A 14,887-nucleotide genomic window follows, 5' to 3' on the forward strand; every position below is an offset into this window, starting at 1 on the left:
TCTACGTTTAATTTCTTTCCCGATATTTTATTTCTCCATATGGTTTCATTTAGGCATCCTGCGGCTCTGTTTGCTCTATTCACTATTATAAATTATTTTGAGGGAAACTTTACATGTTAAATTTTACGTTGTAAATGAAACATTGAAAGTCTAGTATTGCATAGCAGATCATTTTATGTTGTTTTTCTCCTGTTCTTTGATATCCTTTTTTCGTTCTTACTTTCTTTATTATTTAATCTACGATCAGGTTGAACAATAGAAAGTTCAGCGAGTTGCCAGCTTGAATTGGATCTGTTAGTTCTTTTTCTACTTTTACTTTTATTTTGTTGTTCTGGTAAATATTTTACATCGTTTTGATCATTCCTAGAGGTATCTGTTTTGCGTAAAATAAATGGATAATGTCATTTAATTTCACCCTACCAAATACTTTCTTAACGATCATGAAACAAAAATATGTCAGTTTGTTGTATTCTAATGATTTCTCTTGCAATTTTTTTTTCTTCTTTAAATACGGTGCTCAAATTTTAGACGTGGGTAGCTTCCATGACAATTTGATGATACTTTTCACGATCTTACGCGGCATGTAACAATTCATCTACCGATAAGATTTGACGAAGGTTTCGGAGCCATGAATATTTCTTCCTACCAATTCTTCTTTTCCCCTCGATCTTTCCGTTGAGTATTAACTGCAGCATCCTGTATCTGCGACCTCTGCTACCTGTATCTGTATCCTGTATCTGCTACCTCCCATCATATGCCCTAGATATTCAAGTTTTCTCTTTTTTATCATCTTAATTAAGTCACCTTCGCCTTGACCTACTCTGTTTAAGACTTCTCTGTTTAAAATGCGTTGAACTCAAGATATTCTGAGCATTCTACGATATGACCACATCTCGAAGGCTTCTAGTTTGTTCATCGTGTTAACCTTCATGATCCAGGTTTCACCTCCATAAAGTAATACAGGATACACATAACATTTTAGGAACTTGATTCTTAGTTGTAAATTCAACTGAGAGTTGCTCAGAACAGATCTAAGTTTCATAAATGCTCTTCTTGCAATTTCTATACGAGTTTTAATTTCTGCATCCGGATTTAGTGTCTCGTTTATCCAAAATCCTAGGCATTTAAAATGGTTAATTTTTGTTAAAGGTTCATTATTGACAGTTAGTTGCATGGGGCCGACGTCTTGTTTCATTACCACAAGTAACTTTGTCTTTGTTGCATTTATGCCAAGTCCGTTATTGGAGCATTCTCTAGTGACTCGATCTATAAGGAATTGAAGCTCTTCGATATTTTCAGCCATGATCGCGGTGTCGTCTCCATATCTGATGTTGTTAATAGTTTCTCCCCCGATTCGAACTCCACATTGCCCTTCCAAGGCTTCGTTAAAAATTATTTCTGAGTATACGTTAAACAAAGTTGGGGATAACACACAACCCTGTCTGACACCTCTTTGAATGCAAATTTTGTCTGTCTCTTTACCATCTACCAGAATAGAAGCTTCTTGATTCCAATATAGATGTAAAAGTCTCAGATCTTTATCATCTCATTATAAATATAGGATCGGTGCATAATCTTTCCGACCTAAAACCTTGTCGTTCTTCTGCTAATGTTATAATTTTATTCAGTTTATTTGTTATCACTTTGGTTATTAATTTTAGTGGAGAACGTGTATGTATCGATCTGTAAATTGGTGCCGAAATTTGTAATTATTACTGTAAATACTAGTTATCAAAATTAGTTTTCGCTCAAATAGTGACTAATAACAATTCTGTTACGTGTTAATCATCAATAACAAGCTGTAACTTCGGTCAGTAAGAGATGTTTTACTTAATAATCTTCCAACTTAAACACATTCAGTGTCAAACTGTCAAAAGTTTTTCACTGTTGCTATCCCGTCCCAACGGACGCCAACGGTTAGGCAACCAGTATTGCAGTGATGTCCAAGGTTATCACTTATTTCCAGACATCCAAAGCGTTAATATAAACAAATTCAAGTTACTTTTGACTACATATTATACTTTATATTGACTAGATATTTATATTTAGTTATAATATTTAGTTTTAAGTCTTTTTGTAATTAATTATTGTATAACCAATATTGTTTGTGTCAATGGCCATTGCTGCCGAGACACATAAATTTAAATAAAAAAAAATTTTAGTGTTATGTTTAATAAATTTTTTTTATTTAGCTAATGCCTCGACAACTAATGGCCATTGGCATGGTAGGTACGGTAATTTTGAACAGTTAGGTACCTAGTGTCATGTGTAGTGTGTGTGTTGAGTAAGTGTCTTGTTACTTTGCAAAGTCGACGTCATTGTCTTTGCAAAGAGACGCTAATTGTATCCGAACGTCTGCGGTCCCTCCGGTGAGTACCGATCCCACAAGGACAGAAACTATATTCATTTATTAATTTATAATAAATGAAAAATTTCTGACCCTGGTGAGATTCGAACCCACAACCTTTCGGATTTTTTCAATCCAAAGGCAGGCACATTTGCTCTGTAATTCTCCGGATTCGATTTCTCACCCTTTTTGAAGAGAGGTTGGAGGATGGTTGATCTCCATTATTTTGGTATCCTGTTTTATTCTATTATTTTTTGGATTATTTTTAAAAGTTGTTTGATCAGATCTGGTCCTCCATACTTTAGGAGTTTGTTAGATATTCTGTTCTCTTCTGGTGGTTTTATATTTTTAATTTCCTTAATGCTTCCTTTATTTCTCTACCCTTCTCAATATTTATTCTTTCGTTTGTTGTCACTTCTAGTATTGGTGGTTCATTATCGTAACCTTTAGCAAATAGGGATCGAAAGTAGTCTACTCATGTTTCCTTTCGAATGTGTCTGTCTTTAGTTAGTTCGTTCATCTCTTTTCTTTGTCTTCTGATCATTCTCCATATTTGTCTTTGTATTCCGTAGAAATCGTGTTCCATCTGTTTTGAAAAGTTCTGCCAGTGAGTGAAATTCATATTTTTTTAATGAATCTTCTTTAGGTTTCATGGGGGTTGGATCTCAGGTTTTAGACCATGCAGAACGTTTTATGAAGAATAACTTTTTTTCGGAAAATTTATAATAAAAAAGTTTGTCATATGTTGCCAACACACGCTGTTGGTATATACAGTAAGTCCATAAAGTAAAGCATAAATTCATTATTTCGTAAACTATCGATACTAAGGAAAAATCCCGAAACAGGTCGATTTTTATTTTTAAATTTCGATTTTTTGGCATATATATCATACCAGTGACGTCATCCATCTGGGCATTGATGACGTAATCGATGTTTTTTTAAATGAGAATAGGGGTCATGTGATAGCTCATTTGAAAGGGTATTCAATTCTCTATTTACTAATGTAAACATTAACATATTTATTTATACAAGGTGTCCAAAAAAACATTTTTTTAATTAAAATAATTGAGACAAAAAGAAGAATGTATGTAATTTATTTAATTCAAAATACGTTTTACTGTTGTCAGAAAACAGGAAATAAATGTTTATTTGACAAATAAATATTGTTTGTCGCTTAAATTCAATGTTAAGGCTGCCACCCACCTGTCTCTTGGCAGTTTGAACATTTCGTTTAAACGAAAATCAATGTTTATTTGTCAATTAAATTTTTTTTCTCTTTACTTACAGTAGTAAAATGCAATTTGAATTAAAATAAATAACATATATTCTTCTTTTTGTCTCACTTATTTTAATTAAAAAAATGTTTTTTGAACACCCTGTATAAATAATTATTTTAATGTTTATATTATTTGATAGAGAATTGAATACCCTTTCAATTGAGCTGTCACATGGCCCCTGTTCCTATTTAAAAAAATCATCGATTACGTCATCACGCCCAGATGGATGACGTCACTAGCATGATATATATGCCAAAAAATCGTAATTTGAAAATAAAAATCGACCTATTTCGGGATTTTTCCTTAAATTCTCCGGTTTACGAAATAACGAATTTATGCGTTACTTTATGGACGCACTGTATGATTATAAACGAGTTTAATTAAATATATATCAATTTTATATAAAGTTTAATTTATTGTATTTTTCTGCTGTATATCATTTGGAAAACTTGTGACTCATTCTTTCGGAAATTTACTTCCACCTTAAATATAATAATTATGGACATTATAAATATTTTTAGCATATGCACCGGTAAAAATCCGATTCATTTGGTTAAAACTATAAATAAAAAAATCTGGCAAATCACTTTGGGAAGTCATCCGGATTCTGACTCTTTTCCACTCCGGATTTTACACATTTAAGTCGATGAGAATTTTTTTTGTATAGATTAACTGCTATTTATTCATACGAACTTGTAAAACCCAGGCAATATGAAGATATTTGTTATTAATTTGCATAAAATTTACATTCTTGTTTTAAGTATAGAGATTTTTGTCAGAGCTGGCTTTTATTTTTTAAATAATAATTTTAATATCTGACAGCACGAAAAAAATATCTCTTACAGAGTTTAAAGGAAATTGACAAAAATTACCTACTAAAACTAAAATTCCAAAACTGATAGATAAAAATCGTTACTTTTTGACATATCTTTATCTTTATTTTTATATTTTATCTTTATCTTTTACCGAAAGAAGAAGAATACAATTAACAAAATCATTTTAACAAAATAGAAACGAAAAAGAAATGAAGAAAAAGATCGGTGAAAAGACCAAACTCGACAGAATATGAAACTACCTACATAATCAAAGAGAATTTACACCAAAAACCCATAATAAAAGTTAGAACTAATTGGTGTTGTATAAATGCAGGATGGAAGAAATATATTGTTCAAAAGAATTTATAAGGCAAGAAGAACAAAAACAAACAAGAAAAGGACATAAGGAACACTTGGGCAAAGCAGGCATACGGATCAGAAAGAAAGGGGGAAAGCAATGAAATAAATTAAACAAGTATGAAGGAACAGGGCCTGGGTCTGGGCCAGGCCTTTTAAAGATAAGGAATTTTCTGGATAACCAAAGCCTCAATCTGTACATCCGATATCGGATGGTAAAATGTTATATCGGCTCTATTCTTCTTTATAGTGGCTGGAAGTTTTTGAGATGTGGCATTTTAGGAGAATTTTGAAAATACCATGGACCGATCATATTCCGAGCGTAATGGTGTTGTATAGAATGGGAAGAGACACATGGGGTACATACTTAGAAATGATAAGTACGAGTTGTTGCAGTTGATTATGAAGGGTAAAATCGAAGGAGAAAGGGGTCCTGGTATACGAAAAATAATATCCTGGCTGATAAACATTCGCAACTGAACCGGGTTAAACACACAGTGGTCTACCCCAAAATCCCTACAACCAAAATCCCGACAGCCACAATCCCGACGGCCAAAATCCCGACACGCCAGAATAACGACAGGCCAAAATCCCGACAGGCCAGAATCCCGACAGGTTTGATAATTTTCTTTTTAACAAATAATTACATTTTTTTCTTGTTTTTTATTTATGGTCATCTGTTTTTTATTTTTTGTTGCTAAACAAAAGTATTTACCATTTAATATGAACTAATTTCTAAATAAAATTTCTAACATGGGTACATGAATTTCATTTTTTTGCCAATATATAGTCCAATAATATATGTATATTCAAATCCTGAATTCAAGTTTACTTTCATATAATAGACATTATCATGTCACTTACAACCTTCCATTTCAGGAAGTATAGCTTTTATATTATAAAATGAAGTGTTTAAATAATTTTTTCTTTTAAAATACATAATAATGAGTACCCGTACTTATTAGTAAGTAATAATTTTTCAATTTCAATACTCTATAATATGATTTGGTATTGTATTTGAAAAGGAAACAATAAATATTAAAAATGTAGTGGTCGGAATTTTTACTTATGTGAGGATTCTGGCATATCGGGATTATGGCGTGTCGCTGTTTTGGCCATCGGGATTTTGGCTGTCGGGATTTTGGCTGTCGGGATTTTGGGTGCCACCGAACACACAGACGCTTTTAAGAGAAGCAGAAGATAGGGACGAATTTGCAATGGTTATGGCCAACCTTCATTAGTGGAGTCGGCACTAGAAAAAGAAGAAGAAGAAGGGACAGGAAAAAATCGAAATAATGGATGAATAAAATAGCTACATGTAGTTTGACGTCTTTTATAATAGTGCATAAGGAGAAGCTGAAAAAAATCAATATTTGTGCGCCCCACATAATTTTGTATTTGGGGTTGTTTTTTAGGTAACTGCACTTAAAGGCTGGGATAAAATGTCTAAAAATGCAATTGGTTTATTATGTTCTATTTGAAGATAATATCGTTATAGAAGCCATAAATATTGGAGGAGACAGACTTTTAAAGAACATAAAGGAACATAAAGGGATTCTAGAAAAATCCATCGAACACAACCGACCATTGGTCCTGGCTTTCGTAGACTTTGGCAAAGCATTTTTGATACCACAGAAATTAGCAGCATAATGAGAGCGTTGGAGGAAAGTCGTATAGATTATCGGTACTGCAAACTGGTAGCGAACATATAGAATAATGTAACCATGACTGCCCGACTGCACAAAGATACCAAATCTATAAAAATATCAAAAGTGGAATTAGACAGGGAGACATTATCTCCCAAACTCTTCACGGCAGTACTTGAACATCATCATCCAGCCCTTTGTGTCCACTGCTGGACATAGGCCTCCCTCATTTTTGTCCATTGTGCTCTATTTTGAGCACTTTGCATCCAATTTCTAGACATTTTCTTGAGAACGTCAGTCCAACGAGTAGGTGGTTTTCCTCTAGTTCTTTTGTCTAATCTTGGCCTCCACTCAAGTAATCTCTTCGTCCATCTCCCATCACTGATTCGGGCGACGTGTCCGGCCCAGTTCCATTTCAGGGTGGCAATTCGGAAAATTACATCAGTAATTCCTGTTCTTCGTCGTAAGTCTTCATTTCTAACTCGGTCACGAAGCGATATACTCAGCATTGACCTTTCCATTTTCCTCTGGGCTATCTGCAGCATTTTAGAAGTTGTAGCTGTCAATGTCAAAGTTTCGGCACCATAAGTCATCACAGGCAACACACATTGGTCAAATGTTTTACGTTTTAAAGAAATTGGTATATCGCTTTTAAAGATGTCTTTGAGTTTTCCATAGGCTGCCCATGCTAGGTTTATTCTTCTTTGTAGTTCGCATGTTTGGTTGTTTCTTGTATTCTTTATTTCGTGTCCAAGGTATATGTATTTTTCCATTAGCTCTACTTCGTTTTCCCCAATATTGATATTTCCGCTAGGTACTAGGTTTGTCATGAATTTTGTTTTGGAGATGTTTATTTTAAGACCTACACTGGCACACACTAACTGAAGTTCATGTAGCATTGTACATATCTCCTTAAGGTTGTCAGAGAATAAAACTATGTCGTCTGCGAATTTCAAATTTGTTAATCTTCTACCGTCAATATTCAGGCCTCGCTCTTCCCAGTTAAGTTTTCTACAAGCATATTCTAGTACTGCGGTAAACAGTTTGGGCGATAAGGTATCGCCCTGTCGGACTCCTCTGCCGATTGGGATATGGTCCGTGTTTTTATGTAGATTCACCTACATAGTTGCGTTCTTGTATGTATTGTAAATAAACCTTGTGTATCGGTAGTCAATGCGGGATGCTTGTAGTGCTTCCAGAATTTTGTCAAATTCTACCGTGTCAAAGGCTTTATGGAAATCTACAAAAGCCAAAACGAGTGGTCGATTGTATTCGATAGTCTTTTCTATTACCGTTTTAATGTTCTGTAGGTGATCATTTGTTCCAAACCCGGTACGAAATCCCGCTTGCTCCATTGGCTGGTAGAAATCAAGTTTTTTCTCAAGATGATTTGTTACTATTCTTGTAAAGAGTTTGTATAAGTGACTAAGAAGGCTTATAGGTCTGTAATTTTCTACTTCATGGGGATCTCCTTTTTTGTACAGTAGAATTACTTTAGCATTGTGCCATTTTCCGGGTATATTACTATCTAAAAGGCACGTGTTAAACAGGTTTTTTATTTCCTTAAGAAGACAAGTGCCTCCGATTTTGATTGCATCAGTAACTACACAATCCTCGCCTGGAGATTTGTTATTCTTAGCTTTTTTTAGGGCTAGTTTTATTTCGTCTATTGTGATTTCCGGTAGCAGTTCCGATCCTTGGTTGACAATGCCCTTTTTCCTTGTTAATATTTCTGGTACTTGATCTTCTTTGCTATTTACTTTGTGTTAGCTTGTGTACAGCAATTTGTAGAAGTCTTCAAATATTTTAAGGGTTTTCTCTCTGTTGGTTGTAAGGTGACCATTTCTATCTTTAATCGTTATTAGCTGCCTTGTCCCCGTTCTTAGTCTTCTTCTCAATACTTTCATACTTCTATTGTTCTCAATGGTATGTTCGATTTGTTCTTGGTTGTATTTTCGAGTGTCTTGTCTAATAGCTTTGGATATTTCTTTATTTAATTTTTGTAGTTCATTAGCTTTAGTTTCCGTGTCGCTTCTCATTTCTCTTCTTTTATGCATTAGTTGCCTGGTATTTTGGCTGATCTTCTCTTCTTTTTGAGTTTTAGGACAGAATTTGTTTTGACTTTCCAGTAAGGCATTTGTTAATTTATTATTTAAGTCGTTTATATTACTTTCTGCTTCAGGACTGCTAAGTATGTCTGAAATACATTGCTGAAAACTATCTACATCTGATGGTTTCATCCATGGTTTTGATTTGTTCTTCTTTTTAATCATCTTATACCTCTCCTTCTTTAAGCTTATTTCTATTTTACCTCGTACCATTCTATGGTCGCTACTGGTAACAAATCTGTTTAGAACCGTAATGTCTTTAACTGTGTCTTTTTTGTCAGTGATAATAAAATCTATTTCGTTTTGAGTTTTTCCATCAGGACTTTGTCATGTCCATTCTCTGTGGTCTCTTTTTGAAAAAACTGTTCATTTGAAATAGTTCGTGTTGCAGCATGAACCTTAATAGTGTTTCGCCACGTTCATTTGCTTGAACATGCTTCCAGTATTTGAACATGCTTTCAAACAATTGGAGTGGGGCATCAAAGGAATAAATGTCGACAGCGAAATAGTTCTTATAACAGACAACTTAAAAAACATTAGAATGCTTACTAAGTTAGATGCCGCCTGTCAGAAAGTTGGTTTAAATATAAATTTTGGAAAGACACAATACATGAATAACCTGGTACCAAGCGAAAATCCAAAAGTCGACTTCAACGAAATAGCATTGGTCTATAAATATAAATACTTACGGCATGAAATTAAAATTGTCAGGGTAATCAAACTGCCGAATTACAAAGAAGGATTACCTTAGCTCTTCAAGAGCAACTTGTAACGATGTCGTTGCGTTGTTGCTCCAGGTAACTAAATCAATTGAAGAAAAGAGTTCGTTTATAAAGACATTTTTATTTGGAATCAAAACATACAAAAGATAAGATAATTAGCCTTAATTACTCGTTAATTTCGTTAATAAAATATATTTATAATCTACCCATCGAGCTTTCTGTTCGGGCTGATGTGACTATATTTTGCACATGAATGAATGATTTTGACGATCGCGTGAAATAGGAATTGCTTTTATTAATACGACATGAATGAATAAGGAAAGGGAAGAAAGGGAATCTCGCTCAGCTCGCCGGATGAAAAGACATATTAGGGATATACGATCACCGCTCGTATAAGGATAGGTAAAAGGATAGGTAAGAGGAAAACTGTCAGATTCGCTCAGCTCGCCAAAACGACAGCGGAAAATGGTCGGGACATACTACCTACATAAACTCACCTCTTATACCTCGCTGTTGTTTATTATTCTTCGACCAACGCTCCAAGAATAATAATCAACTAGGCTTTTCGTCACAATTGTCACAATTGGTCACTTTGTCAAAAATAATATTATCGTCACAAACTTGCCAAATTATTTGAAAAAAAAGACGTTCGACCAATGTGTGCTTCCAGTCATGACTTAACCCAGGCCACAGCAACCAAACTTCGAGTGGCCCAAAGAAGAATGGAACGGTCACTACTTGGACTGACTCTCAGAGACAGGGTCAGAAACGAAGAAATCAGAAGAAGGACAGGCATCACAGATGTCACAGAGCGAATAGCATAGCTGAAGTAGAATTGGACTGGCCATGTAGCCAGAATGAAGGACGGGAAGTGGGCCCAAAAAATTACAGTGTGGAGACCACGAGCAGACAGAAGAAATAGGATAGATCACCTACACGATGGACAGACGACGCCAAAAGGGTTGCTGGGAATTGGTTGCAGGAGGCCCAATACCGACAATACTGGAAGAAATTAGGGGAGGCCTATGTTCAACTTTGGATGCAGAAGGCTGGGTGATGATGGTGATTTATATTTTCACAAAACATTGGTCATAAAAACTTACACTTTTAAATATTAATTATTTGTGAATCATCTTGTATATTATCTATCTTTAAGCCTTTACCCAACTTGCGAAATTTTATCAACAGAATTACCACGTGTAAAAAGTGTTGGCGTACGTACATACCTACCAAGAAATCCCAAATTCTACTTCAGCTGTCCCACTCCGAGTCCATCTCTGTCCGCTCAATTATATATATTGTTTGTTGGATTTATCAATATATCAAACGATTTTGCCCATTCTCATTCTAAACTAGTTTCTGTCATCTCTGCTCTGGTCAGTGTATTGTGTGTGGATGGTGATTGTGGTTTGTGTTTCCTGCTACTTCCTGTACATTCATATATCTGTGTAACCCTTTGACTTGGATCTTAGTTCGGTGTTTCGGTGAATAGCAGGTGGTTCAGTGAGTGAGAGGCTAATTGCTTAAGATAATTAGGTACTCAGGTAAGATTATTATTGTTGTATATATTGGTATTTTTGTTTGTAGGTATCTTCCTATTTATTCAAACCTGAATTTAAATTTAATACATTCTTATAAACTATTGTTTAATATTAGCGACATTGAAAAAGCAGTTTTAAACGACAATTAGGTTAGTCCTGTTTGTTTTGCAATTGTTATCTTATTTGTACAATGTTAAACATATACTTTAGTTTTACAATATCGTTTAGAATGAAATTTTCATAGGAACGATTTTTTTCGCCTGTAGGTAATGTTCATTATTAAAATTATTCTAAACTACCCCATGGACAAAACTGATATTGCTACAATGCCGGCAAATATTATAAATTTATTTTAGCCTTATACATAGGCATACGATAGTGATACATTTTGTTAAATTCCTTACATGTATCTCAATGAGTATCTTCGTACCCTTCTTATAGATTTGCATTAGATTCTTCTCTTTTTTTACCTCTTGGTAAAACATCTCTTCTGTGGTTTACCTTCTTTACATTTCCAATGAACAAGTTAGTAGCAACACACTAACTTCTGAATTTTTATCTACTTCTTACCGTCTTTTTTTGTTTGCCCATTTTTATAACCAGAGGATATACCCATTTCTTTACTTTATAAATATGTAGCACTTCTTACACTCTATACTTATATTTGAATTTATATTCATTCATGACAAGACTCTGAAGACGATCCTGAAGAAAAAACCTGCTAACAAAGGTCTCGACAAAAAATAACTGCTTACCCAGTGTCATTTAAAAACAAGAAATTTTAGAAGATTGAAAAAAAGAAACAATAAAACACCACACGCAATCTGGAAACATTCACAAGGAGGGATTCAAAGATGTCGAAAATAAGTATGTCCAATGCTTACCAGAAAAATTGAAATGGATAGAAAATAAGTACATCACAACAAGATTTAAAACAACCAATATACTGCGATCTGTCCTGTCCAAAACCACATTCAACGATAGGTACATAAGAAAGATCAAAGCATGTATAAAATATCCTGTGAATGTCACAATTTCTATGAAGGAGAAAACGAAGGATCTCTCATAGCTCTTTGTAGCTTTCATCCTGCTTAATGAAGAAAAATGTGGAGCAAACCCATCTGGAGAATGTAGTAGGCTTTAGTTCTTCTTCTTCAAATGCAAATCCACTAATGGATGTTAGCGATCACATTTTCCATTAACTCAATGTTTCTTGCAATGCGTATCAGAGATTGTATGTCGTTAATCCCTGTCCATTGCCTTATGTTTCGGAGCCAGGACATTTTCTTGCGTCCTATTCCTCTCTTGCCTTCAATTTTACCCTGGATTATAAGTTGAAGGAACTGGTATTTTTCGTTTCGCATGATATGACCCAAATACGCCGTTTTTCTTTTCTTAATATTTTCGAAAAGCTGGCGTTCTTGGTTGATTCTTTTAAGGACATCTATATTTGTGACTTTCGCCGTCCATGGTATCTTTAGGATACGGCAATAAAGCCACATTTCGAAGGCTTCTAATCTGTTTATATCCCTCGCTTTGAGTGTCCAGCCCTCTATGCCATATAGCAGTACCGACCACACGTAACATTTAGTAAACCTTAGTCTCAGTGTAAGGTCGAACTCTGAATAGGTCAGTACCTTCCTGAACTTTACGAAAGCTTGTCGAGCTTGCTGAATGCGACATTTTACTTCCCTGTCCGATGCCCAGTCTTCAAAAAGCCACGTTCCCAGGTATCTAAATTTGCTCACTCTTTCAATGGACTTATTATTCAGTGTTATGGTGGAGTTTTCAAATGCAAACTCAGTTTTCAAATGCAACTAAAGGCTTTAACAAGAAGTCAACAACAAGAATATATCAACAATAGTTACTAGAAAGTCGCAGACATATTATCTAAAATTATACACAGTACACAGGCTACATATATCTAAATAAACTCAAAAAACAAGCAAAATCCTTTATAAAAGGTATATTTATTAAAATTCCCTAAAAAGGGGTACATCACAATGTTTCACAAGCAGAACTAGTTTTCAATCTGATAACACATCATCATCAGTGCTGACAAGATGCTGACATGCTAACCACCAAAATACAAAAAACCCTTTAAACTTAATCAGTCATGGAAACATTGACTATAATTATGAAATTAAACATGGATGCACAAAATATCACATGTGCTATGCCCAGGGTACCATCTGACCCCAAATTGAGTACCAACTCACGTACACAAATACATAACAATTAAATAAAGCAATAAAGTATTTAAACAACAAATTGAAACTAGTTGTTTTAAAGTCAATAGCATCAAAAATTTCAATGTAAAACTAATAATGAATAGATTGTTTTTATTAATTTTTTTTGTTCTTTTGGTAGTCAGTGTTATCACCTCTGGTCCTTATGCAAGCTTCAGTTTGCGGGGGCACGCTCCTGATCAAATTATTAACATTTTGTTGTGGTAGGTTGCTCCATTCTTCAAGAGCAGCTTGTACTAGCCGTGCGGTGTTTTGTGGATTTTCCCGGCGAGCTTTAATTTTTCTTTTAAACATATCCCACAAATACTCAATAGGGTTAAGCTCGGGTGAGCAAGCAGGCCACTTCGAACAAGGGATACCTTCTGCTTCAATGATGTCTCTAGTCACTCTAATGGTATGTGGAGGTTAATTATCATGCATAAAAATTAAATTCTCTCCTGTTGCACCTCTCCAGGGCCTAACTACAGGTTATCAACATACCTGTGAACAGTTAACGTTGATTGGATGAAAATTAGAGGAGTTTTTTTACGGATCACAATTCCTCTCCAGAACATTACACTTCCCCTTTTATATTTGTGAGTGAACAGATCTGACAGTTTTCGTTCTTGTTTGTCTTCCTCGACCTCTAAGTATGATACACGACCTCTAATATGATAATACACGATTTCGTGGGTCATCTGATTTTACACAAATCCTGACTTTTTCTGAAAATAGCACATTTTGTCAATTGCCAATGTTCCAGTTTTGGTGGTAAAGACACCAATTTAGACGATCAATCTTGTGCTGCCTGGATAACTCGAGAACCCATAACCGTCTCCTGTTGTATACTTCTTTGCACGAACCCTTCTTCTTATCGTTTCAACTGAAAGAGTTACACATGTAGCTTCCAAAATCTGCCTTTGGAGCTGCTGGTGAGAAATGATTAGGTGTCTTCCAGCTGATTGGACAATTAAGCGATCGTGGCGAGCCGTTATTACTTTTTGGCGACTTTCCCTCCTTTATTTTTGAGCTTTCCTATTTCGTGTTACCTAGCATAGGTTTTAGACAGAACGCCCTGTGTTACACCTAGCTCTGCAGCTATGTACCTCTGAGAACATTACTTGCTCCACAAGACCAATAAATAGTCTTTCCCCGTTGTAGGTTCTATAACCCCACATGAGGCATATTTTCGTTTTTGGACGCAAAAGTTAGTTTATTTATCTTCGTTTAATTTGCAACTCAAGCAAATAACCTACACCGTACCAAGCTGTACTATCTGATTGTCTTATCGATTTGTTTATTTTCAATAAAAACCTTTATTCTTCACAATAATAACAAGTTTTTTAAAAGACATAAATATTGTTCTGAAAAACATTGTGATTCCATATAAGTTTGGGGGTGTGTATATCTTCCTCTCTTATTATTTTTTGTAGATATACCGAATGGTCTTACGTTTACGCTTTCCTAGAACAAAAAAATTACCGTGTTTCTTTTTCTTCAGGTTTTTTGTGGGGGTGGCCAGTTAACCACTAAAATTATAAAATATTTCGCATTGCCCGAATTTTGGTAAGTAATTCAATAAACTTGCGTTTCTTGTTAATTGAAAGTAACTTGGTGCCTTTGGGTTTTTACAATCCGTAAATTCTTAACGATTCTGTGAACTCTGTGTTTGTGTTTACAGAACGGTTGTATTTAATTAAAAAACAAAGACTTGTGGTAAAGTTCTATAAACAAGTAATATTGTCCGATAATTATAAACAATTTAAATACGCATAATTAATATTAATATTTCGCCACTTTATGTGTCACTTTTGATATCATTTGCATTAACCTTATCGAAAAATAT

General features: G+C 34.6%; 1 protein-coding gene across 2 annotated transcripts in view; it reads left to right on the forward strand.

The window, feature by feature from the left end:
• Positions 1-14,887, forward strand: part of LOC114325992 (protein yellow) — a 130,869-nt gene that overhangs the window by 81,587 nt on the left and 34,395 nt on the right. The window contains exon 1 of one of the 2 annotated variants that reach the window (XM_028274156.2): positions 10,574-10,816. The exons of the other annotated variant lie outside the window; for it this stretch is intronic. The gene's annotated coding sequence lies outside the window, so the exon portion shown is untranslated. Of the gene's footprint in view, positions 1-10,573; positions 10,817-14,887 lie in introns of those variants that run through there. 2 annotated transcript variants of the gene reach the window in all.

This window comes from Diabrotica virgifera, chromosome 3 (genome assembly GCF_917563875.1).
Source record: "Diabrotica virgifera virgifera chromosome 3, PGI_DIABVI_V3a".
Lineage (NCBI taxonomy): Eukaryota > Metazoa > Arthropoda > Insecta > Coleoptera > Chrysomelidae > Diabrotica > Diabrotica virgifera.